Here is a 24,964-nt window from a genome sequence, read left to right as displayed (position 1 = left end):
CTCATTATCTCACGGAGTAAACAAAGTAAAAAACTAACTGAGGAAACAACTAATCAACTCGCCAACTAAAGATGAACGTATTCCTGTAAAGGAACGATTGGTTTCGTTTCATTGTTGATTTTTTGCAAATACTGGGAAGTAAATTAATTTCGGGGTGCTTGTTTCCAGTGAGTCCCCTCGTCTTTCACTTTAGGCTTGCTTGTTATCCGTGAATCCCTTGCATCTCACCGTTTTATGAAATCAAATGTTCAAGGTGATGACCTCCAACTTCGATGCATTGATTGATTCATGCTGTAAATCCCTGCACACATCTTGATAACATGTCTGGTGTAATTGCAGCGCAAGCATCTCTTATTCTTTGCATCATGTTTTCGCAAGTGATAGGCGTTTTCTGATAAACGGTATCTTTTAGATAACCTCATCAGAAAAAATCAGCGAGGTATGGACAGGCGATCTGGCTGGCCAATTCACAGGACGTGCCCTGCCGATCCAGCGACAATGGTAAAGTCTATCTAGTACATCGCGCGCTACTAATGAACAATGCGCTGGACAACCATCATATTGAAACCACATGTTTTGTCGAAGTTCGATGCTCAGATCTTCAAGTAGATCTGGCAGTTCATTTTGAAGTAGGTTTCGATATTTGTTGCCATTCAAACTTCCGTCGATAAAATATTGACCGATCAGTTTATCGCGAAATATACCACACCAAACGGTAACTGATCAAGGTCGCTGATGGTTGACTTCTCAAATCCAGTGCGGGTTCTGTTCATAATGCATGTTATGGCGATTAACTTTGCCGTAGTTTGTGAATGTTGCCTCATCTGAGAAAAGCACTGTGGGAAAAAAGTTTTGGTTTGTTTGCATACGCTGAACTGCCCAGTGACAAAACGTTAGACGGTTCTGGAAGTCATCGCCATGTAGTTCCTGATGCATGGATACAAGGTATGAATGAAATTTGTGGAGCTTCAGAATTTTCCAAACACTCATGTGTGAAATTCCTGATTGTCTTCATATTTCTCTTGTGATCGCATATGGATAATGAGCCACACCAGCTAGTACTGCCACGTGATTTTTTTCTCCACAAACAGTAGCTGGACGGGTTCTTTTTTTTCTGGTTCACACTACCTTTCGCAGTAAATTGTTTAATAACTCGAACAAAAGAGGACCGTGATCGTACTTGGCCAGCAACACAATGAGCATAAAGCGCGACTGCATCGTCAAAATTTCTCCCACTTCCTACATAAATGTACCCCATCTCAATTTCTTCCTCCACAGAAAGATTATTCATAACAATCTCAAGAGAAGAAAGATAAGGCGCGTGCAGAAGGGCAAATTTAAAATATCTATGAGAAGTAACACAAGGTAATCAAATATAAGTAGCCCAAAAGACAGTCGTTATAAACGATGTATTGCTGTCTGAATGCTCAGACCGGTAAAAGATATTGTTCGTTATTACATTAATACTTACAATTTCTAAAGCCCAGTCTTACTACGAGATAGTGCAAGTTTCTCGTCCCTGCGATACCTATGGGCAGCACTCCGAAACATTACGCTGCTCATCAGCAAGGGCTGGATAAGAGCATCGATTATCGATCAGGGCTGAGTGAGATATCGATTATCGTACATAATTCTGAAAATGTAAATGACGTAATATACCGAAATAAAATAAAGGTGTGAACAATGTGAGCTAAGTCAATAAATTTATGAATCTCGTTTTCTACGCTTTTCCACCAGAAACTAAAAGACTCAAATTAAGCAAGGACCCCAGGTTTGAGACTTCTCGACAATCAAGAGTAATTACTCCGAATCTAATAAAAAGCAGGTGCGTGAGTCGGTTAGTTTTTTAGCTAATGAATTCACTCAATCGTAAGTAGGATGTTTGGTTGGTTAGTTAGCTAGTCAGATGATTTGTTTGATAATTAAAAGTTGTGTAGCCTCATGACCACTAAACATACAAAACTCATCCAAATCTGCGGAAAAAAATAATATTTGGGTCAATATTTGTAAAACTCAAATTGGTCTCTCTCAAACACCACACTATGGGGAGAGAGGGAGAGTTTTAGTTTTAGCGAATCAAAATTTGCAAAGTAAATAAATATATTTTTATTTATCCATAACCATTTTCCACGAAAAAATGAGAACAGGGATTTTCTTGAATTACAGGGCCAACCACCAAGAATCAAAACAACTGTTTAAGACAATATGTACTTAGTATTTTATGTAGTATTTGATTCTGCAATAAAAAATGGTGGTTCCCATTTGAAATTTTAAAGTTGCTTCCCATCCCACTCCTAGCGGGCTGGGGTGGCCGGCTAGCTTTAGCATTAGCAGATGTCCCCCTCGAGAATATCCAACTTTGGAGTCTACACATTTTTTTCGTGTGAAGCTTATTTTAAGAGTTATTCTGGTTTGTCAACTGTATATTAATGACTTGCCACTCTGTATTCATAAAGATGCAAAACTTCTTTTTACTGTTGATACTAGTAACCGCACCCCAACAGACAAGATTCAGCTGAGGAAATTGTAAATAATGTCTTTCAGATAATTAATAAGTTGTTCTCTGCAAACGTACTCTCACTAAATTTTGAGAACACACAGTGTACACAATTCTGTACAGTAAATGGCATAACACCATTGATAAATATAGACTACGAGCACAAGCCTGTGTTGAAGCAGAATATTCAAAATTACAGGGCTTTTGCACTGACGAGAAATTGAATTGGAAGAAACACATTGACTATCTGCTGAAATGGTCATGTTCAGCTACTTATACTGTTAGCGTTATTGCAAACTTTGGTGATAAGCATATCAGTGATTAGCCTACGATACCTATTTTCATTCATTGCTTTTATATGGCATCGTATTTTGGGGTAATTCATCGTTAAGAGAAAAGTATTAATTGCACAAAATAAAGTAACCAGATAATAACTGGAGCACAACGAAGATCACCTTCCAGATATTTATTTAAGGAACTCGGGATCTCCACAGTACCTTCGCAATACACACATTCACTTACGAAACTGGTTATCAATAACCTATCTCAACTGAAAAAATAACAGACAGGTGCATAGCTACAACATTAGAAGAAAGAATGAGCTTTAGTATTCTCGGTTAAATCTGACTCTGGCACAGAAAGGGGTAAAGTATGTGCCATAAAAATCTTTTGTCATTTGCCAAATAACATGAAAAGTCTGACGGATAGCCAACCAACACTTAAAAACAAAAAAAAATTCAGAATAATAGCCCCTTCTACTCAATAGATGAATTTTTAGATGTGAAGTAGTAACCGTAAAAAAAAGTGTAAACCAAACTTATGTTAAAATGATACATTACACGTCATTACGAAATGTCGCATTCATGATCTATGGAACAAGTAATAATGTATGTATCTATGATTATTGGAAGGATGGACTCAGCATATAAGGAAGTCAAAACAACTTTCACTGAACTAAAAGCAAGGGTGGTAACGTTAAGAGTGGGCAGGGAATACCAATGTTAAATGCAGAGAAGAGATCATATAGTTGGAAAGAATAAACTAAAGGCCTCTATCAGGAGGAGGACTTGTCTGATAACCTGACAGAAGCAGAAATAGGAAACGATAAGGAATAGGGGATCCAGAATAAGAACTTGAAAGAGCTCTGGAAGAGTCAAAATGAAATAAAGCAGAAGGGATGGATTACATTCCATCAGAATTTCTAAAATCAATGGAAGAAGTGGCAACAACACGATTATTCTAGTTGGTGTGTAGAATTTATGATTCTGGAGATATACCATCTGAGTATAGGAGAAATATCATCCACACGGTTATGAGGATAACGTACAGAAGAATGGCAAAGAACGTTGAGGATGTGTTAGTTGACTGTCAGTTTTGTTTAGGAAAGGTAAAGGCACCAGAGAAGCTGTTTTGACATGTCTGTTGTTAATGAAAGCAAGACTAAAGAAAATTCAAGACACGTTCATGTTATTAGTCTACCTGGAAAAAGTATTCGACAATGTGAAATGGGCCAAGATGTTCGAAATTCTGAGAAAAATAGAGGTCAGATATAAGGGAAGACTGATAATATACAATACACACTGTGTTTCCGTAAGAGCGAGCAAAAATTTAAGAGGATAGAGGATGCTCCACTGAACAATTTGAGGTAGGGAACCTGGGGTTGGAGAAGCCAACATAAAGAGACAATAAGAATAAAAAATTACTGTGTACGTTTTTATTTACAGTAGTTAACTACAAATACCATTATTGACACAATGAATCTACCAATTGTACTGCATCTTACAGAATGTGCTGGAACTGACGGCCATCAGCCTCAGTGCAAGCATGACACCGACGAAGAAGATTTTGACACACCCTGACAAATACCACTGGTGTGTTTCTAATCACATCACAGGCAGCTATAAATCTGGGAACTAGTTCCATCTTCATGTCCATAGTGTTCATTATCCGTCACCCCTATACCTTACCCACATTTTTCTCAGAATTTCGAACATCTTGCACCATTCCACATTGTTGAACGCATTCTCTAGCTCGACAGATTATATGAATGCATCTTGATTTTTCTTTAGTCTTACTTCCCTTATTAATGGCAACGTCAGAACTTCCTCTCTAGTGCCTTTACCTTTCCTAAAGCAAAACTGATCGTCATGTTACACATCCTCAAATTTCTTTTCCATTCTTCTGTATATTATTCTTGTCAGAACCTTGGATGTATGAGCTGTTATGCTGATTATGCGACAATTCTCACAGTTCTTGGCTCTTGCAGTCTTTTGAATTGTGTGGATGATGGTTTTTCGAAAGTCGGATGGTATATCGCCAGATCGTACATTCCGTGCATCAACGAAAATAGTCGCTTTTTTGCCACATCCCCCCAGTGATTTTAGAAATACTAACGGAGTGGTGTCATTAACTTATATCTTATTCGATCTTAAGTCTTCCAAAGTTCTTTTAAATCCTGATTCTAATACTGGATACCCCATCACTTCTACATCGACTCCTGTTTCCTCTTCTACCACGTCATCAGACAATTCTTCCCCCTCGTAGGGGCCTTGAGTGTATCCATTCAACATATCCGCTCTATCTTATGTATTTTACACTAGAATTCTCTTAGCACTCTTAATGTTACCATTATTGCTTTTAATTTAGCTGAACATTGTTTTGATAATTTTATATGCTGAGTCAATCTTTGGGATTATCATTTCTTTTTGTGATTGCTTCACATTTTTCATGCAGCGATTTTACTTCTGTATTCCTGAATTTCAAGCATTTACGTTTCTTGAACATATGTTTTTCTTCCCTACTTCTGTGATTGCCCTTTTTAGATATGTCACATCCACCTGCACTGAACTGCCTACTTACCTGTTTCTTATCGCAGTATTTATAGCCTCAGAGAACTTCAAGCGTATCTTTTCATTAGTTAATACTTCCGTATCCCAATTCTTTGCGAACTGATCCCTCCAGACAGCTCACTTACAGTCTAGCTTGGTCTTGGTCTTCATCACAACCAAATTGCGATTTGCGTTATATCTGTTCGTGGTTATGCCTTACAATCAATCTGGAATCTCTGTCTGAGCTTGATGAAACATATCCGAAATATTTGGGTATCTCCTGGCCTATTCAAAGTATACCTCCTCCACCTGTGATTCTTGTCGAAGAGAGTATGCTCTATTACTAGCTGAAATTTATTGCAAAACTCAGTATTTCTCCGCTCTCACTCCTAGTACCAAGGCCATATTCTCCCGTAACCCTTTCTTCCACTTCTTCTCCCAAAAATGCATATGTGATAAATATTCGGAAAATTTATTCCTTCCACACGTACCTTTCAACAAGTCAGGTAGAGACGCATAACAATACGAAGGGTGAAAATACACTGAACCAGTTTTCAATGTTTTTAAAAAGAATTAAGGCAAGAAGAAACAAAGCATACTTTCCAACGCCTTTGCAGTGAACGTAGTCATTCCATAATAACAGATTCACGAAGCACTGTTAAAAGTATTTTTCATGCCTGCTAAGGTATGATTTTGATTACCACAAATCTTGCGTTTAGATCAAAGAAGAGGCCATATGTATGCAGTTAAGAAGGGCAGATTAGTCACTAAGATCACATTTTAACCTGTGCCTATTGATAGTCTTTCTTTGCTGCACGCAGACACCCGAGGAAAGTTTTGTTTTTCGGAAAGCGGCGGATTCAATGAAGTGACGCATAGCTATTGTGGTAAAAGAGTTTTCAGACAGATATAAAAGTTGTAAATCGTGAAGTTATTATAATAAGAAACTGTCATTTTTTATTATTTTCCAATGGAACTACTATTAATGAATGATTCTTTTTGGCGGTTGCTTTTCGTCACCTTTGAATCTACGCTACATTAAAATACAGATCAGGTGAACCTGCACGTCGAGCAAGTTGATGATCAACTTCCGTTACTTTGGAGCAACTATCTTCATAGAAATTAACTAATGCCAACATTATTACGGCATGAACTAAGAAATTTGACATAGACCAACTTGTATGTTAGTTCTGAAACTCATGAACGAAATACAGTATTGATTTTTATTAGCTCTTTTCCTCGTCATTTCTACGTTTTCTCTAAGCTTATGTTCTGAATTTCTTTCTCTCTCGACAACTCGGTAGATTTTTAAAAACAATTACGAAGTTCAGCAATTTAAAAACTTTCATGACGTCGTTCGTGGAATCTTCTTTCCTGCCGTGGCTAATCTTAACTTCCAATTAAGAGCCTCTTAGCTCGAATGGCGCTTTCCGCCAGTGCAATTTCGCGAGAGGCGACACTGTCCGACCCAGTAAATAAAGTCTTCCTCACTTCTTGACGACGGGGAAACAGCATCGTCCTTAGGCGCTGATGTGGGAAGCGTCGCTGGAGCGCAGATATTGGTTCTGCACCTCCCCTCCACTTGATTTACGATAAGCTCGAAGTCGGAATAAATCACAAGGGTGCTGGCGGTGATCTATGGCTATACGTGGCTGAACTTTGGAGGAGGCTTTTTGTCGGTGAAATCAGTAAAATCGTGAGTCATGCCATGTGGTAGACCTGTGTCTCAAGGACACTAGACTTCCCGCTTTCTATGTGAGTACCGAGATTCACGCAATCTGCCGAAGGAGAGAAATACAGACTTTCAAAACCTATATCAAAACCTACAAGGAAGTGACAACACTGTAGAACTCATCTAAACTTAATTTTTTATAAAAAGGACATGAAACGTCAGACAGATGTAGAGGGATGTAATGTGACTGTTGTTGACAGTATCATTTATTTATTTGTTTGTCATACGGCAATAGAAAATGAGCTGCAGCTAATTGAAACAAAATAAACTCACCAGATATAAAATTGGTCACCCTAATGTACTGTCTACTATACCACAACTGGTGGTGAGAGGGAGGGACTCTTTGCCAAGCAGTGGGATAGTGAACGAGAGAGCATTCATTTGCGTATGGTATTCTATTCCAAACTGCTTAGTGTGTTGTCCCAGGACAGCCGATATCTCATCCCATTTTCATCGTGCGGATCCAAGTCGTTACACGATCCTACCATGGGTTACACTTTTTAGAACAACAAAAAATTCTTAAGAAGAGCGCACTAGGTCCTGATAAAAAAGTAGGAACACCTGACAACGTCGTCACTGTGAGAGGCAAACGCCAGGAATCCTAGGCGATCCGCATGTCAGTATGCATATTCTATACGGATGAGCAAGGAGTCAATGAGAGAAAAATTGTTTGGATTTGGAATACCATCCCCATAAAATGCCAGCGGTTCTTCGGCTCGAAGGTAGGAATTTGCTACTTAGCATCAATAATAATAATAATAATAATAATAATAATAATAATAAGAATAATAGTTATGATAATCAGTGATTTAACAGCTCGGAAAACGTCTCCCAGTCGGATCCCACTTTGGCGACTTACGTTTTCTAAAGCCACGTTATTGGTCGTTTCGGGGAAAGGTTTTCTACACTTTAACGTGGAATACAGACCACTTGTTCCTTTGTGTATGCAAATGATTTTTGAAGAAGACCTAAATGCAGTAGTTTATTTGCGATGAAATGCACTTTTCACTTAAATGGGTCTATTAACAGTTTGGGTCCCTAACAGCACGCATATTTATTGAACGTCTCCTTCAGTCCCCACGAATGATTGTGTGTTGTGTCGTAGGTGCTGTTGTTGTAATCGAGCTTTACTTTTTTAATTACGATACCATAAGAGTGCCAGAACGCTAAGTACGCATGCTGAACACAATCTTTCCGCCAGAATTGCGAAAACGACGAATAAACACTAAGAGTGTACTTTCAACAAGATGGTGCAACATCACACACTGCAAATGAATCAATGCTAGTTACGAGGAGACATGGCCAACAATTCTACTGGTACTTTTACTTCTTTTTGTTTCTGTACTAATGTTTTCCAGCTGTTTGTGATTACTTCAGTGGAAAAATGCATTCGCAACCAATATATAAACACTGACACATTAAAACTTGTGAAATTTTACAAAATATGGTAGCTTCTTCTAAATAAAGTTGTAATGCTGCATGACTTTAATAGATTACTGTTTCCAAAATATATTATATGTTTACGCATCGCTATATATATTATATTTTTATGCATCGCTATTTAAAATTTGTCGCACCAACTATTAACTCAGGTTGTTACCTAATTTTAAAACACTGCACCCCAGGACAGCCATAAATATATCTGTTCCAAGCTAATTTTACATGCGAGTTATCTTCCAAATAGTTTTGTTTACGTTGAATAATGCAGTACATCTTTGTGTAACTGCTCGATTTATGTAGGCCACAGTACATATTAGCTCACGGGATAAGCAAAGAACACATTCACCTTATTGTTATCTGTGGCGCTGCTCAGTTCAACTGTTGCTCAACGTCGGACATAGGTAGAAAAGATATTCTAGGATTAGTTTACGAGCTATACTTGAGATTAGGCCGATAACTATTGGATCGATTTTGCCAGCCACTTGGTGCAATTAGTTTCCGCTCGATTTTCCTGTAACAACATTGCGATGAATATAATCGCCTTGGTTCCGTTAAGAGTAATAACAATTTTCATTGAATTGTTAAATTAATTTCTACTGAATTGATTTTATGATAATTGCTTTGGTTCGGATTTCTTTGCCAGCCATGGTCTAGCGAAACAGCAACTGCGATCTTCAGCCTTGTAATCTATATTTCCATTCATTAAATATGGAACTGAATTATACTTTTCGCTGTATATTAGATGCGCAAAACATCGTCAATTGCACTGCGCACGACACGTGTACAACCATACATCTGCTCTCGCTTGTATCATAAAACTCATTAACATATTTATTCCTGCAAAATAATCAGAGTCAGATCTAAAATATTTTTGGGTGGAGGTGGAGAATAACAATTGCTACCAGTCACAATAGTAGGTGATTTTATTTAACATACGAACATTTTTGGGTTTGTATCCACACTCGATAATGGAGATCCGTGTTTAAATACAAATGTGAAGATTACTAATTAGACGCAAGTGAAACAACTGGAAGAAATTTGAAGTTCTGGTGTATACAGATTGATACATAACAACGTCTGAGATCCCTTTGTCTGATTTCAATACCAAAGCTTTCTTTTAAGATAATTTTCTATTAATGTTCATGAACAGTTTTGAGGCAGTTTTCATACAAGTTTGTTCTCTTATTTTGTAGGTTTTTGTGTATGATATTCATAACTTTAAGCCCAATATTAATGTGTTTACTACCGTTCATTTTAGCTGAGTCGCATGCCATTTTAGAGTAGGCAATTAAATCCTTGATACTGTTTGTAATGAGTAATGTTGGAATATTATGTTTGAGACCTTTCCCAAGCAATTCAGTTTCTACATACTTAACTGTGACAGTGGCGGCGTTTAACACCCTGTCAGAATACATCGGGGTGGAAGAACATTGTAATACTTTTATATCTCTTTTAGAATCGAAAGGAAGTAATTTCGATTATGTCTAGTTGACACAAGTAGATGTTCTCTGCTAACCAGTCACTAATTTTATTTATGTATATTTTTTTTAGTATTTACTTATTAAGGGTGACTTCGTGTTTCTATAATGGTTTGATTTCAGATTTTGACAAGATAATCTCATACTTTGACTTTGCAGTTTTGTCTGGCTGAGTGTGGTTTCATAAGTTAATTTTAATGTAATCTGGTATTTCTTTAGACAAAAGGCAGTTTCCGTTAAATTTGGTTGCTTGAATGGCCTTCATCATGTTGATTTTAAATGTTCTGAATGCAAGGAGAGTTTGTGATGCCTGGTCACGCAACATTAAGTTATTTTATGCATAATAGATGCAGCCGAACTCCGTGACAGTTACTTTACAGGCTGCACTTCAGTTGTGTCTATTTAGTCATCACTACATTACTTGTTTCTTATTGAAACAGTGATCACGAAAACTAAGTTTCGATACATGTAAACGAACATAAACCACTTGAAAATGGGCCCTGTCATGAAACTGCTCGTGCATTAAATAAAATCGACTACTGTGTCTGCCGACGATTATTATTTTACACCCTATAGATAAAGACTCACGTAGTACAACTACATCCATTATGGAAAAAATACACTTGGTATTTTAACTGCTGGTGTACTGTCAGACCTATCATAACGTAAGGTAACACTATTCTCTTTCTATATATGTATTGTCTGTTGGGTAGCCAACAGTTTAATAAGAGAGAGAAATTTATATAAGTTGTATGTTCTTGTCATGTAGAAGTGACTGCCTATTTTTTTAAATTTCGCTCTATTTCTTTATGCCTGAACATATATGTAAACTATCTCTATCCTACCCTCGTGAAGTTTTAGGGTGGCCAATGTTCCATACCTTCATTGATTTGGGCAAGATATTGTAGCCGGTTTCTTGATTTTACGCTAATACACGCAAAAATAGCCACAGATGCTGCTTGGCGAGAAACTGACTTGAACCAGAAACATTTTCTGAAAAATGCAAACGAACTACAGACACTGTATCAAGGATTATCCAGGATGAACTAATTTTTCCGATTTATTGGCATTCGCTAAGTTTCATTCGTATTTGAGAGCAAAGCTCCATATACGAGAGTAAGTCAAAAGAAAACCTTAAATTTGTAATAAGAAATCGAAATTTTGCGCCGTTATCCTGTAATTTGGTAAGCGTGCTACAAACAGCGTGCAGAATGGCCTGTAGGTTCCTGCATGGTGCAGATGCACAGATACCGTCGCAGTATTACTATAAAGATGGCCGCCTCGCTTGCGACTTGCACCAAGGATGAACAGCGTTCTGTTATTCGGTTTTTGCTTAGTGAAGGTGTGAAACCTATTGAAATTCATCGACGAATGAAGGTTCAGTACTGTGATGCATGTTTGTCACAGCAGCAAGTCTACGAATGGAGTAGGAAGTTCGCAAATGGTGTGACTTCAGTGGAAGATGCTCCTCGTCCAGGTCAGGCACAACGAGTTGTGACTCCACAGAACATCGCAGCAGTTGGAGCCATAGTGAAGGAAAACCGCCGAGTGACACTGAATGACATTGCAGCACGTTTACAGATTAGTCATGGGTCAGCACACCACATTGTGCATGATGTGCTGCAGTTTCACAAAGTGCCTGCAAGATGGGTGCCACGGCAGCTGACTCCTGAAATGAGAGAACGACGTGTTGATGCTTGTGAAGAACATCTTCGGCGCTTTGAACGAGAACTTGATGGCTTCCTTGCAAAAATCGTTACTGGGGTCTAAACCTGGGTTTACTTCCACCAATCGGAAACGAAGAGAGCGAGCAAGGATTGGCGTCATTCCTTATCACCAAAACCAAAGGAGTTTCGAACAGAATCATCAGCAGGGAAGGTTATGCTGACTCTCTTTTGGGACGAAAAAGCCGTCATTTTGGAGCATTACATGCCTAGAGGGACCACTGTCACCAGTGCATCATACACAGATCTCTTAAAAAACCATCTGCGGCCTGCAATCAAATCAAAGTGACGCGGATTGCTGTCAGCAGGTGTCCTTAAGCAACATGACATTGCAAGGCCCCACACTGCCCGTACAACAGTTGCAACAATCACAGACTCGCATTTTGAGCGTCTTCCTCATCCACCATACTCACCAGACTTTGCCCCCAAGTGATTTCCACATCTTTGGACCACTCAAAGACGTTCTGATGAAGAGGTACGCCACGCGGTGCATGAGTGGTTGCGAGGACTACCAAAAGATTTTTTTCTAGAGGAATTTATGCACTTTGTAAGCGCTGGAGGACTTGCATTGAGCGTGGGGGTGATTATGTTGAAAAGTGGTACAGCTTTGTACCACTTTTGCACAATAAATAATATTTAACAAAATATTTAAGGTTTTCATTTGACTCACCCTCGTATAACTACAGCGGCGCCATCTTTTATTGAACAGAAAATACACATAAAGCAACCTGATGTACTGTGCCTTCCGAAAAGTATTATTTATTAATTAATAATTCCTCTCTGTAATTAAGCGAAACGCCACGTCTTGCCGTCGTTCATAGCTCTCACACCAGGTCCTCTAAGCTGATACATAACTCACAAGATATGAACAACTTCAGTCCGATACTCTTTATAGGAACTTTCAGCTAACCACTAATTCTTGAGACGTTTTTCATTTTCAATACATTCAACGTCAAGAAAGTCTATCGCTACTCCTCTGTTTCTTTCGCCTTTCCCGCCTTCTTTTGACTGTCCGTTCCCCTAATTTGAGTGCACTGATACAGTAGAGAAAATACATCTACAGTACTTAGATATACGCACATTTACGCACTTCAGGTAAGAGGTAATAATAATTGAACACGCCAGTGACTTATCTGTCTCACCCACCCTGTTTTGGGCATATTTGAAATAATATGTCTATATTACACTGTTAGCTTTAATGGATTTGAACGCTGCCATTAAAGAACAGAAGGTTTGATCGATTAATGCTTGAGGGTCCGAGATATGAGGACTTTGTGTCTGACAGCTGAAACAGTATGCGAGAGAATGGTTGCCGCTTGGATTTTGAATAAATAAAAGTTTTCTTTCTTAAAAATCGTCATGCCGGCGTTCACTTGAAAACCGCTTCCCGTAGGTCACCATGGACCAGCAGATCTTGGTCCTGGTGTCTAGCCGCAATGACCCCCGAGGCGAACAGCGGTTCCACGCAGCCGGGACGAGTGCAGCTGGTACGTGTTGCGCCAGGCAGCCTACCTGCCAGGGGCGCAGCGTCAGAACGTAGGCAGTGGGGCCATGAATAATGCAGCCTCGCCGGCAAAACAAACGCAGCGCCGCGCGGCTCGGTGCGCCGGCAGCGTCCCGTCCGCTTCCATGCACGGGGCTCTATTAGTCCCAACACAGCTCGCATTATCCGCCCTAGCTTTTCCTTTCATTCCTCTTTTTGTTTCTTTGTCGTGTAACGGCACTGTACGGTCCCTTTTGGAAGTCCAGCTCCTGAGCAGTGTTGCAGTAATACAGGGCAGTTTCTATATCTTTCAACAAAGAGCTGCCGGTATGAGGGTGTGTTAAGACCCTTTTAGGAAACTACGTCAGTTACCGAGCGTGCGAATTCTGGACCGATGCTGGGGTGGCGAAAGTACATACAGTGTGAGTTTTTTATGTGGGACACTACTTCAGTTTCACGTGTTAATATTGCAAATGTTACATCGACATTCTTACCACTTGGGAAACTTCAAAATTTGTACTTGCGCTAATTCTTGCGTGGTACGGAGGACTTGATTTCGTTTTTGACAGCTAATTTCCTAAGACAATATTACAGCTAACCCCGTCAGCGGAAACTTATCCACTGGTAAGGCTAGAGAATACATGAGTGTTAGATATGTCTTGCTTCAAGGAAGTGGTGCCATTTCGACGCTTTTGCAGAGTAGGCATTTTATTTGTTACATCTTGCAGTTTATTTTTGCGATTCCAGTTTACTTGAAATTATGAAGTTTCTATTCCAAACGACTCTTAACACATACATTCTTAATGCAGTAGTAATAGAGCAGTAATGATAATTTACCACATCTATCAATCGCAAGCGTTCCTCTTTGGGGATACATAATGATGAACATAACGGCCAAATTATAAATTTTATTAACGATTGCTGCTGGCATCCATTCTGAGCACCAATGAATTGGGAAAAATTACTGTACTTCCAAATGAATACGGTGTCGTCTTGAAATCAATGCTCTTAACAGAAACAATAGTCATTTTTTCTTGCAGAAAACAAATTTTCACATCAGGTACATTTGAAAGAAATCTCCTACGTACACGTAACTTTCTCCAAGCGTTATTGTATTTTTAACATACTGAACGTCTATTCTTGTATTGAAAGATTTATTTCAGATTCTTACAATGTACCGAATGCCCGGTTAGTGATAATTAATCTAGGCATCGACGTCGACAATGTAAGACACTTCTTTGCTCTTTCATTGCAATGTACGATTTCTAAATGTTGGTGGTTTCAAATTTGAAACACTTAAATTTGATTATGGAGAGTTGTTATATCCGTCCACTCAATTTTCCTACAGACAGCAATGTTCCACCAAAATAATCTTCGGATTTCATTACTTGCTAGAAAACTGACGTAGATGTATATAAAATACTGGAGTGTACCAATTGGTATGTGGACCAGTCAGTTTTATTTTCTTCAATTGTTATTGGTAGAATGAAATTCAGAAATGTAATGTCATATTTTGCTTACTTAGGTAGATCGCATGGTATATTAAGAATGAAATCTCAACTGAAGAGAAACGTTACTGCGAATGCAGATTGTTTGCTTTTCAGAAATTTTTCGCATCTTGGTATTGTTATTCCCATTTCTTTACGTTTTGTGAATTTAATGGATTTTCATTTCCATTTTCGTGCTTGGCGTATTGATATCATACATAGGGCTGAGGTCTTATACATTAAAAACTTGCTGTACTGATCGGAGTTATAGCATTGAAGAAATATTTTCCGTTATACATTCTGCGGTTGTTATCTTTTCTATTTCTGATATATGGTCTTCATGCAGAGATAAAGATTAAAGTCAAAGGCAAAAAATTAAAAAAAAGTGTGGTACTAGAGTTTACTCTATTTCCCTGATTACATCAAGCTTAATTTGTGGCACGTCCGTGAAAAATCTGTCTCGGCTGGACCATTCTGATAACAAATTATGCATATTGTGGCGTTCTTACTATCGCACAACAGTAAGATGACGGTTTCGCGAAAATCTACACAGACGAATGAAAGCTGCACAGGAGAGGATAAGCGACAGTGGATAACAACTACCGGCAACATTCGTGATAAGGAGACTGGTGTAAGAATTAAGATTACGATTGCTGTACAGGGGTTTTTAAGTGGTCAGCAAGACAGAAAACGAAACGTATAGAATGTTCTACTGAATACTGTCCATCGAAATGTGGAGGACCAGAACTCTTGTCTCCATCGCAGTATCCTCATCTATATTCTCCATAGTTCACATAATCGTGTGAATAACGTCTGGACCGCTCTCTTGATATGGAACGTTCAGTTTCGTTTTCCAAATTCCTCCCAATTGAGATAATGTCTAATAACCTCACCGTCGACGAGACGTTGTGCCCTCATTTTCGTTCTTTGTTTCCATTGTAACCGCATCTCATGAGTTACATTATTTCTGCTGCCTCTGGTCTAGGGCAATGGGATGGTTCTATATATATGCATCATAATCAATGAAATCCTAGTTTTACATTATCTCACTTAGCTCCTGTAACGATCTGAAAAAAAAATAGATGGAATTAAGAGGAGAATATAAAAAAAATATAGGTACGAGTTATGAAGCTCAAATAATCACTTCACCAAGCAAATGATGACAACATTTGGAAATGTTAATTTCGAGAACTTCATTGAGGAAAGCTAATTACAGTATATAACTGATCTCAGTAGAAGTAATATACGATGACGTGCAGTAAGAGGAGAATCCACTAAACCTCCTTGGTCCAGAACCTGTTCTGTTCAAATTATGCTGTGTATCGCAAGCGTTGCAAATGCTTTTTAAGAGGCGGGGAAGAAAGGAAATATTGTGACTCGTACAGACATTTTATTTATCCACAACCATATGCGTCAACCATAGAAGCAGACTATTGAGCATCTGGTCGTTAATGGTCTCATCCGAACCAAGGACTGATGGTCATTTATTAAAGGGCTCATCAGCAGTTATCAGTTTTCAGTACTGTTTCGCAAATTTCATCTCACTAACTTGCAAAAACATAAGCGCTATTTATCGCGTTACACTTTTTTATTGACACAGTATATGTTACGTTGACCCGGAAATTGAATTACATCGCAATCTTCAAGGAATACTCTTGCAGTCCTAACATTCGTAATAGCGCTCATCTTCAGTGCCGTCATCACCACTGTTACTTTTTATTGTTGGTCTCTGATAGATAACTGAAAAGCACCAAGTCGTCTTGCTACTATAAAATAAAATACACTGGTGAGACATCTCTCAAGCCAAATTTTGAAAGAGAATTACGTGAAAATGAATTTTAATATCCTCCTTGTCTTTCCACCGAGATTATCAATTGTGCGAGGTAAGCGCCAAACGTTCATCGCTTAAAATCACAGATCACGTTCCAAGTCCGCTGCGACTGCTTTTTCAGAGTCCCAAATTGCAAGCGATATTTCTGTGGCCCGTGTTGACTATTCCATTACTCGGTCGTGTTCGGTCTTTTTGATATTGCTCGGCGAGAGAGCCCTCCAGCACTCAGCTCCAATAACGCGGCTTTCTCGTCATTCCAAAACACGCCGCTCTTAAGGTTCTGCACTTAATTCAGATCGCCAAGGTAAAACACAACGAGCTAATCCTTCCAAGTCTGTGTTTATTTTTGGGTGATTCGATTCATTACACAGTTGCGTCACAAATGAACCGCACTGAACAGCTTCGCACTTCTGACAATCGTCGTTTCTCATTGGGCTGTGAGCACAAGTATCCTTTTACTCTATAGTTTTGCAACAGACAGGGTATACCAAGTAATTTGTCATGAAAGGGTATTTTAACTATACATGGTATTCCGAAAATATACTTCACGTGAATATTATTGCTAACTGCGAAACAATACTGACTCCATATTTCAGTCGTTGCCCAATTTCTATCTGCATAAACTGTGAAAATGGCTGTTTTGGATACGTTCTCATCTGTTTTTAAGGATTACCGGTTTTTAATTGACACCCACTTTCACAGCTTAACACAAGAAGAACCGCCCCTGTCATTCTGAAGGGTGTTCAGCATTAGTAAACTTTTTTCTTTTAATGTTTTATTGTACAGTTCGCATTTTCGTTGACTTTTGATAAATGTTTGTGACGCACACACCTACAAAGAGGAGCTTTCTTGAAAGTGACACAATGAACTCCTATTAGAAGAACCACCACCGTGATTTTCACGGGTATAGGTAATTGAACAATAGCTTCCCTACCTGTCCACAGCTAATGTTTTTTGCCTTCTCATTGCGTTATGGCAATGGCTTTGTTGATAATATCGATGAGGAAGGAAGTTTGATTGTGTTACTTACGTGGGGATAGACGAGCAGTGCGTCACAGGTGTTTCTCTTGCAGAGCATGTTGCAACGAGTCTTGTACTGCTCTTCATTTATACAAAGAGGAATGTTATATGAGACAATTTTTCACAATCGAATGGCTTGCAGCAAGTTTGAAACGGAGGATTATAAGCAATGCGGGACGGACACAGTGACGGAATCTAGAAGGGAAATCCCTGAATCAGCAAAATCTACTGTAGCACCTTCGCGCACAACTATATAAGTCAGATGCTTTCAGGGGAAATGAAAAAAGCATGACCTCGTAATTCGTGATAGCCCAAGTAATTCATCAGTATGTTTACCATGTTTCGATTAGTACAGCCCTTACCAAAGGAGTACATCGCAGTTGTTTGTAGACGGCGATATAGTATGAGTAAAAGTGATATGAAAGTGCCCTGTATCTCTCGAAAACAATCTGAAATTTTCAAGAGGCGATTTCCAGAATTATTTGTGTGCCTTAAATAGCACTCCCGTTGTGTTAAAAGTTCGTTTATTAAGGTCTCATCGGTCGCGGAATGGAAACACCGTGAAAATTAAAATTATTTTATTTGCCACAGTTAGCTACATCTTCCAGCTACTTCTCTACATAGACGCCACTCCGACTCAGCCACTTTTCCCACCGTTGTGTCAAGTCAGTACAAGTGTACTTCCCACCAATTGTCTACGCTGATCTGCATCTCGTTCACTACGCCAAACTGTTGCCTTGATAACTAGTGGTTCATTTGATGAAATTCAGAAAGAGCTAAGTTTGGGTTATACAGTGGGCGAGCAAACATCTGTCATCGAAAACCCTGCAGGAGCGTCTTAATTGCCCCTGAAAAGTGCAGTAGAGAACTGCAATGAAGAAGGAAATGCGTAACAGTTATGGGGGCTGGCTGGAAGCATGTGCAACCTATCAGCAGGAGCTCACACTAGCAGACGACACTATTTTCTGAGCATCTTTATGCGCTCACTGTGGGCCCAGAACTGAAAAGAGTCACGTGACACGATCGACGGCCATACTAGAGAGACTGCCCATCTGTCGAAAGCTTCATCTAATTTTCACTGTGCTTTCCATTTATTATTAAATGTTATACTACATTGGTGCTCAGTGGAACCGAGATAAGGATGAAATCACGGAAGAGACTAAGAAACCGCCTGTCAAGTGAACGGTTTCACGGGTAAGCAGCTGCCTGTAAAGACTTGTACTCTCAGCTCAGGTGGCGGAAAGTGGTTCCCCTCCCGCCGTGGCAACCGCACAAATCCCGGATCCGGATGACGTCACTCGTTGGTGGGATGGCTGTTTAGGGCGTCCCTGGCACCCACGCGCGCGCTCTTGGCCGACTACTTTGCAGAGCCCGTCACTTCGCCCACTCTAAGCCTCAATGCCTTTCCATAAGCCTCCTCCAAATTTCTTGTTGCCGCTAAGAACTTCGGAAAATATATGATGCCGCTCTTGCCAATACTTCTTGGCAGGACGTACTTTACGCGCTACCTAAGTACTATTTGATTAATAACATGCTTTGTTCAAGGCTGCTATAAACGATTGGAGTGATTTACAGTCACAAAACAGAAAAACTCAAAACCTTTTATATTGTTGCAGATACAGTTCAGCTTTGTGCCACGAGAGCGGAGCAGTTGGCTACAGGCGCCGAGAACGCGTGTGTTGTGCTTGAAAGCACCAGTCTGCCATAAAATGCAACAACACTTCATAACGAAGTTCAAAAACAATCCACAATCTGCCAACTCCTCCAGCTTTGGCATGCGCACTTTTAAGCTTCAGGGAACCTCTGTAAGGGGAAATAGGCATGCAGTGAATGAACACAAGATAGAAAGCGTGCGGGCGGGTTTCGCTCTGAGCCCTCGGAAGTTGACGAACAGAGGAACCAGAGACCTGAACATACCGCAACCGACCTTGTGGAAGATCTTAAGGAGACGATGAAGCTGAAATCTTATCGCTTGCAGTTGCTACAAGCTCAGAGTCCCGATGACAAAGTCTGACGCTTTGAATTTTCAGCACAGTTGCAAGAGCTTGTAGAAGAGGATGGGTCTTCTCAGCTGCTTGTCTACAGTGATGAAGCAATATTTCTTTGAGTGACCAATGAACAGGCACATATGAAAATCTGGGAGAAACAGAATCCCAACGAGACTCGCCAAAGTTAATGTGTTCTGTTACGTCTCACAGTTTACGGTAGCATTTTTTTCTACGAAGAGACCGTTACAAGGCATATGTATCTGAACTTGGTTGAAAACTGCCTCATGTCGCAACTGGAGACCGACAGGCAGGGTTTCATTTACCAATAAACTGATGCTCCACCTCCCTCCTCGCCCTTTCCATCAAGATTTTTGTGAATTCTTGAGCAGGAAATTGAGAAACCGGTGGATCGTTGGTAGTGTGGTTGATAATAAGCGATTCATGTCATGGCCTGTTGCATCGTCCCCAACAATCTTAAATCTTCAGGCAAAATGTACTATGTATGATCAGTAACTGTAACTGTACTTATTATATAGACATTTAGTCACAACATACCCTATCTCCCGGCCTAACCCAAGCCATTTCTTGTGGGAGATTGTGTGAAAGCTTCATTGTTTACGCCTTCTCTACCAACAAACCCACCTTAATTGCGAGCTTGCATCAACAGTGCTTTGGATCAGATTGTTACGGACATGCTTCACCTAACGTGGGAAGAACTACATTATCGATTTGATATCTGCAGAATCAGTAGCGGTCTCTTGTAATACGTCAAAAAACTTCGTGTTCTTCTGTGTGTGTACGAAGCAAGTAATACAGCTACAGAAAATCTCTGAAATCGCTTCAATATTTCATAATCGCCCTGTATTATTTTCGGAAGTAAAATTTCAATAAACGACACTAATATTTGCAATCGGTTGACTTTGCGATTCCTGTGTTGATTCTGAGAAATTCTCAGGATCCAGTCGTCTTTCAATGTTTGTATGGTCACGGTAGGGTAGTACAACGCAGGTTTCCTGATTTCATTTTACCGTCGGTTTAATATATGTATTGTTTATGAGACCACGAAGGATCAACTGTGACAACTAAGTATACTCCTGACATTTTCAATACGTAACAAACAAAAACAAACAAACTGAACGTATGTAAGAAGAAAAAAACAAAAAAAAAAAAAAAAACGCGAGAGACAGAGAGAGAGAGAGAGAGAGAGAGAGAGAGTGAGAGAGAGCAAAACGAGAGATTGGGGTGGGGGGGGGGGGTAGGGAAAGAAGATAGAAGCAATGTTGCCGTCAGTCTGCGACGATGATGGTACAATCCCCTAAACAGTAGTAAAAATTAATTATTGATAAAGCAGTGTCAAAAATACATCACTTCTGTTGGAAATTGCCCGTAAAAAATATTCTTCGAGGAAGAGTCGCATATTCCTCGCCACATATGACTGCTCATTATCTTATACATAGCATGTGTAGTTGCCAATAGGAAGTCCGCGACATTCGGTCCGAAAACATCCCCGCTTTTCTGGCTGTACTGATTGCTCTGAGCCGTCCATGCCGATAGTTTTCTTGGTCGCGCCCAGACCACTGGCTGTATCTTACGCGGCCGTTCCAGTTAGTACAGGGTTGCAGCGTTTTATTTCAACTGGTATAGCACAGAAACTATTTGCCGAAAATTAACAGAAATTTCGGGGATTGTTAAAAACAGCCTTTATTCGTTTAAAACCTACACAGATTTCAGTGAAATGTACCATGAATCAATTTCTATACAAATTCGTAGAAATCGGGCTCTTCCTGGGAGTCTGCAGCAGCTCCGTTACGAACACAACTTTAAATCCATATTCACGTGTTACTTTCGCTTTTCAATGGCTTGAAAAAAAAAGTAAATGGACTGTGAACAGAAATTTTTAGTATCCAAACTATTTGCATGTACCGCTTTACACATTCTTTTTTCTTTCACCGAGAACACGTTGCGGTTTGATTTGATCCGAATCTGTCACTTCGCGTCAAAGATCATAATGGTCAGTCTTCACCGTCCCTGCATAAAGAGGCCGAGGTTACGTTGTCTATCGTCACTAGATGGTAGGACAATACAGTCTGACTGCGAGACTTCAAATGGCGAGTACGAACGTAGTCGGGTGAACAACAGTGAAGACGCTAATGGACTGCGAGTAATTTCTCAGGTTTTTTTTCGGTCTGTGAGAACATCGGAGTCACATCGTAGTGGTGTCGCGTTGATTCTAATACCAACACAGGCCAACACACATGGCTTATGTCCATACTTGTGCTCATAAGGACAGACTAATACGTTACTATCGCAGTTATGATCATTGTCGCGAAGTCACAGTACCAAGTACTTCCGTAACTCTCGCTGTAAGGAAGTTTGATAGGCGAAACGCCTGAAAATTTCGCCAAACAGAGACAACATTGTTGCTACAACAATAAATGCCAAAGCTATAGTCTGCGCGCCTCAAGTCTTGATTGCTACCGAGTTCATTAATCATCTATTTAGTTCCGTTAACGGCCAAGCTGATGGGGTAGTGGTACTGCACCACTAAAACCGGACCTGCTCAGTGCCGTGTCGTCAGTGGTTTCACGCACTGGTAGCTGCCTTAGCAGAACGCCCGGTATGCGGCGACGTAGAACTGTAATGAAACCATTTCCCAGAGAGCGAACGTTCTGTCTCAGTCGAACTCACACGCACGCTCATATTGCGGCACTTTGCTACCGACAAGGCGAGCTAGCATAGTTTTAGCGTTCTTATTTCTCACGGCTCTTCGGTTGGTGTAACTCTAATGAACCCGGCCAAACGAGATGGAAATTTACTTGCTAGTTTTCTTCCTATGTGTAATCTCAGCGATTAATTTTGATACATTACTGTACACATATCCCGAATATCTTCTCATTTCGCCCTTTCTTTCTGGGTGAACTCGTGACGAATAAGTAAACTATTCATTACATGAAAATGAGGCCACTCACAGTGCCTTCTTATAATTCCTGGCATGCAAATATGGTCAGGATATCGGCAACAGTGTAAAGTATAATAAATACGCCGTAGAAAAGAAATTTTTGATGAGAATATTTTAAAATTTATTAGAGAGTGTGAGCTACTCAGCAACGTAATGGAATAATGGCTATCTAACGATGTAGGTTCTGCATCTCCTGCTTCCAGAGACTCGTCGGACACGTGAATGGCCTAGACACTAAACGTATGAGCAAGCCAACAGGAATTCACGTATTTCCAATTCACGAAGTCCGTGTATTTCCGATAGACAAATTTGGTGATATTTGCTTTTCACTCTTGCATGTAGTTTCTTTAAAAAATATCTATTCCCCACTCAAAATCTGACCGCATGTTCTCGAAAGTGCTTTTGTCTGGTAGGTCCTCACACAGGTTGATGATCGTCGCCTTGTTCGTCGCATTGCGGTGAAATACAACCAAAATTCCGTAGAAATATTGGAACACGTGATGCAATACTGACCTTACGACTTATTTTTAAAGACAGATTAAGGAAAGGCAAACCTACGTTTCTAGCATTTGTAGACTTAGAGAAAGCTTTTGACAATGTCGACTGGAATACTCTCTTTCAAATTCTGAAGGTAGCAGGGGGAAAATACAGAGAGCGAAAGGCTATTTACAATTTGTACAGAAATGAGATGGCAGTTATAAGAGTCGAGTGACATGAAAGGGAAGCAGTGGTTGTAAAGGGGGTGAGACATGATTGTAGCCTCTACCCGATGTTATTCAATCTGTATATTGAGCAAGCAGTAAAGGAAACAAAAGAAAAATTCGAAGTAGGTACTAAAATCCATGGAGAACAAATAAAAACTTTGAGGTTCACCGATGACATTGTAGTTCTGTCAGAGACAGCAAAGGACTTGGAAGAGCAGTTGAACGGAATGGACAGCGTCTTGGAAGGAGTATATAAGATGAACATCAACAAAAGCAAAACGAGGATAATGGAATGTAGTCGAATTAAGTCGGGTGATACTGAGGGAATTAGATTAGGAAATGACACACTTAAAGTAGTAAAGGAGTTTTGCTATTTGGGGAGAAAAATAACTGATGTTCGAAGTAGAGAGGATATAAAATGTAGACTGGCAATGGCAAGGAAAGCGTTTCTGAAGAAGGGAAATTTGTTAACAGCGAGTACAGATTTAAGTGTCAGGAAATCGTTTCTGAAAGTATTTGTATGGAGGGTAGCCATGTATGCAAGTGAAACATGGACGATAAATAGTTTGGACAAGAAGAGAATAGAAGCTTTCGAAATGTGGTGCTACAGAAGAATGCTGAAAATTACATGGGTAGATCACATAACTAATGAGGAAGTATTCAACAGAATTGGGGAGAAGAGGAGTTCGTGGCACAACTTGAGTAGAAGAAGGGATGGGTTGGCAGCACATGTTCTGAGGCATCAAGGGATCAGCAATTTACTATTGGAGGGCAGCGTGGAGGGTAAAAGTCGCAGAGGGAGATCAAGATATGAATACACTAAGCAGATTCAGAAGGATGTAGGATGCAGTAGGTACTAGAAGATGAAGAAGCTTGCACAGGATAGAGTAGTATGGAAGCTGCATCAAACCAGTCTCAGGACGGAAGACCACAACAACAACAACAACTACTACTAGTAAAATTCTTGGTGACTGCTTTCTACTGTCAGTAGACGGGGGCCAGATGAACGAGCAAGTGACTTAACTATGATATACTGGTGAAGAGCTCTTGAATAGCCAAAGCAGCACAGTACGTTAATAGATCAACTGTTTATTTTGTGCATTAATTAATTGTTCAATGTGCATTTTATTAAAAACATACCTAAATCTGAAATATTTAGCAAATAAACTGCGCAAACAGACGTAACAATTTTTGACTACTTTGACGTAGTCTGTACTTTACTACCCACATTAGAGAACACTCTGATGACTCGTCTTCGAATAATGTCCGAGATAAACTGTATATCTCTGCACAGACATAAATGTAAATCATTGGGTGATGTGTTGACGAGAAATTTTATTGCAATAAAGAAGGAGAAATTATATCGTTACCATCTTTCAGAGATATCGTCTTCTGAACAACATTGATATTAGACTGTGGATAATCACCCATAAAATTGTACTCAGTTATTCAAACTGTGCGTATAATCGATCTGCTGGAGTGTCGTATTCATGTCATAGACCTGAATCTTTAAGTAATCAGTATTGGAAAGATTTTCTAGCGGTTTTCTTTAAAGCAATTTGTTTCATCGTATAGTTGCATGGATACAAGCAAAAATGTGGTCAACAATGTTAACATTAATCATGAACACATATTTTGTAGAGTCGTTCCAAATTATCTCGATGGATTAATCCTTCAAATTAACTACCTAATGTTTATATTTCTATCTGTATTACCCTACTGTCTCTGATACGCTCTGTAATATGCCGTATTACAGGTTTAGTCCTCCTCTAGAACTTTACTCGCCTACTGCT

The sequence above is a fragment of the Schistocerca piceifrons genome, chromosome 3 (genome assembly GCF_021461385.2).
Source record: "Schistocerca piceifrons isolate TAMUIC-IGC-003096 chromosome 3, iqSchPice1.1, whole genome shotgun sequence".
Classification (NCBI taxonomy): domain Eukaryota; kingdom Metazoa; phylum Arthropoda; class Insecta; order Orthoptera; family Acrididae; genus Schistocerca; species Schistocerca piceifrons.
This window is presented reverse-complemented; position numbering follows the sequence as displayed.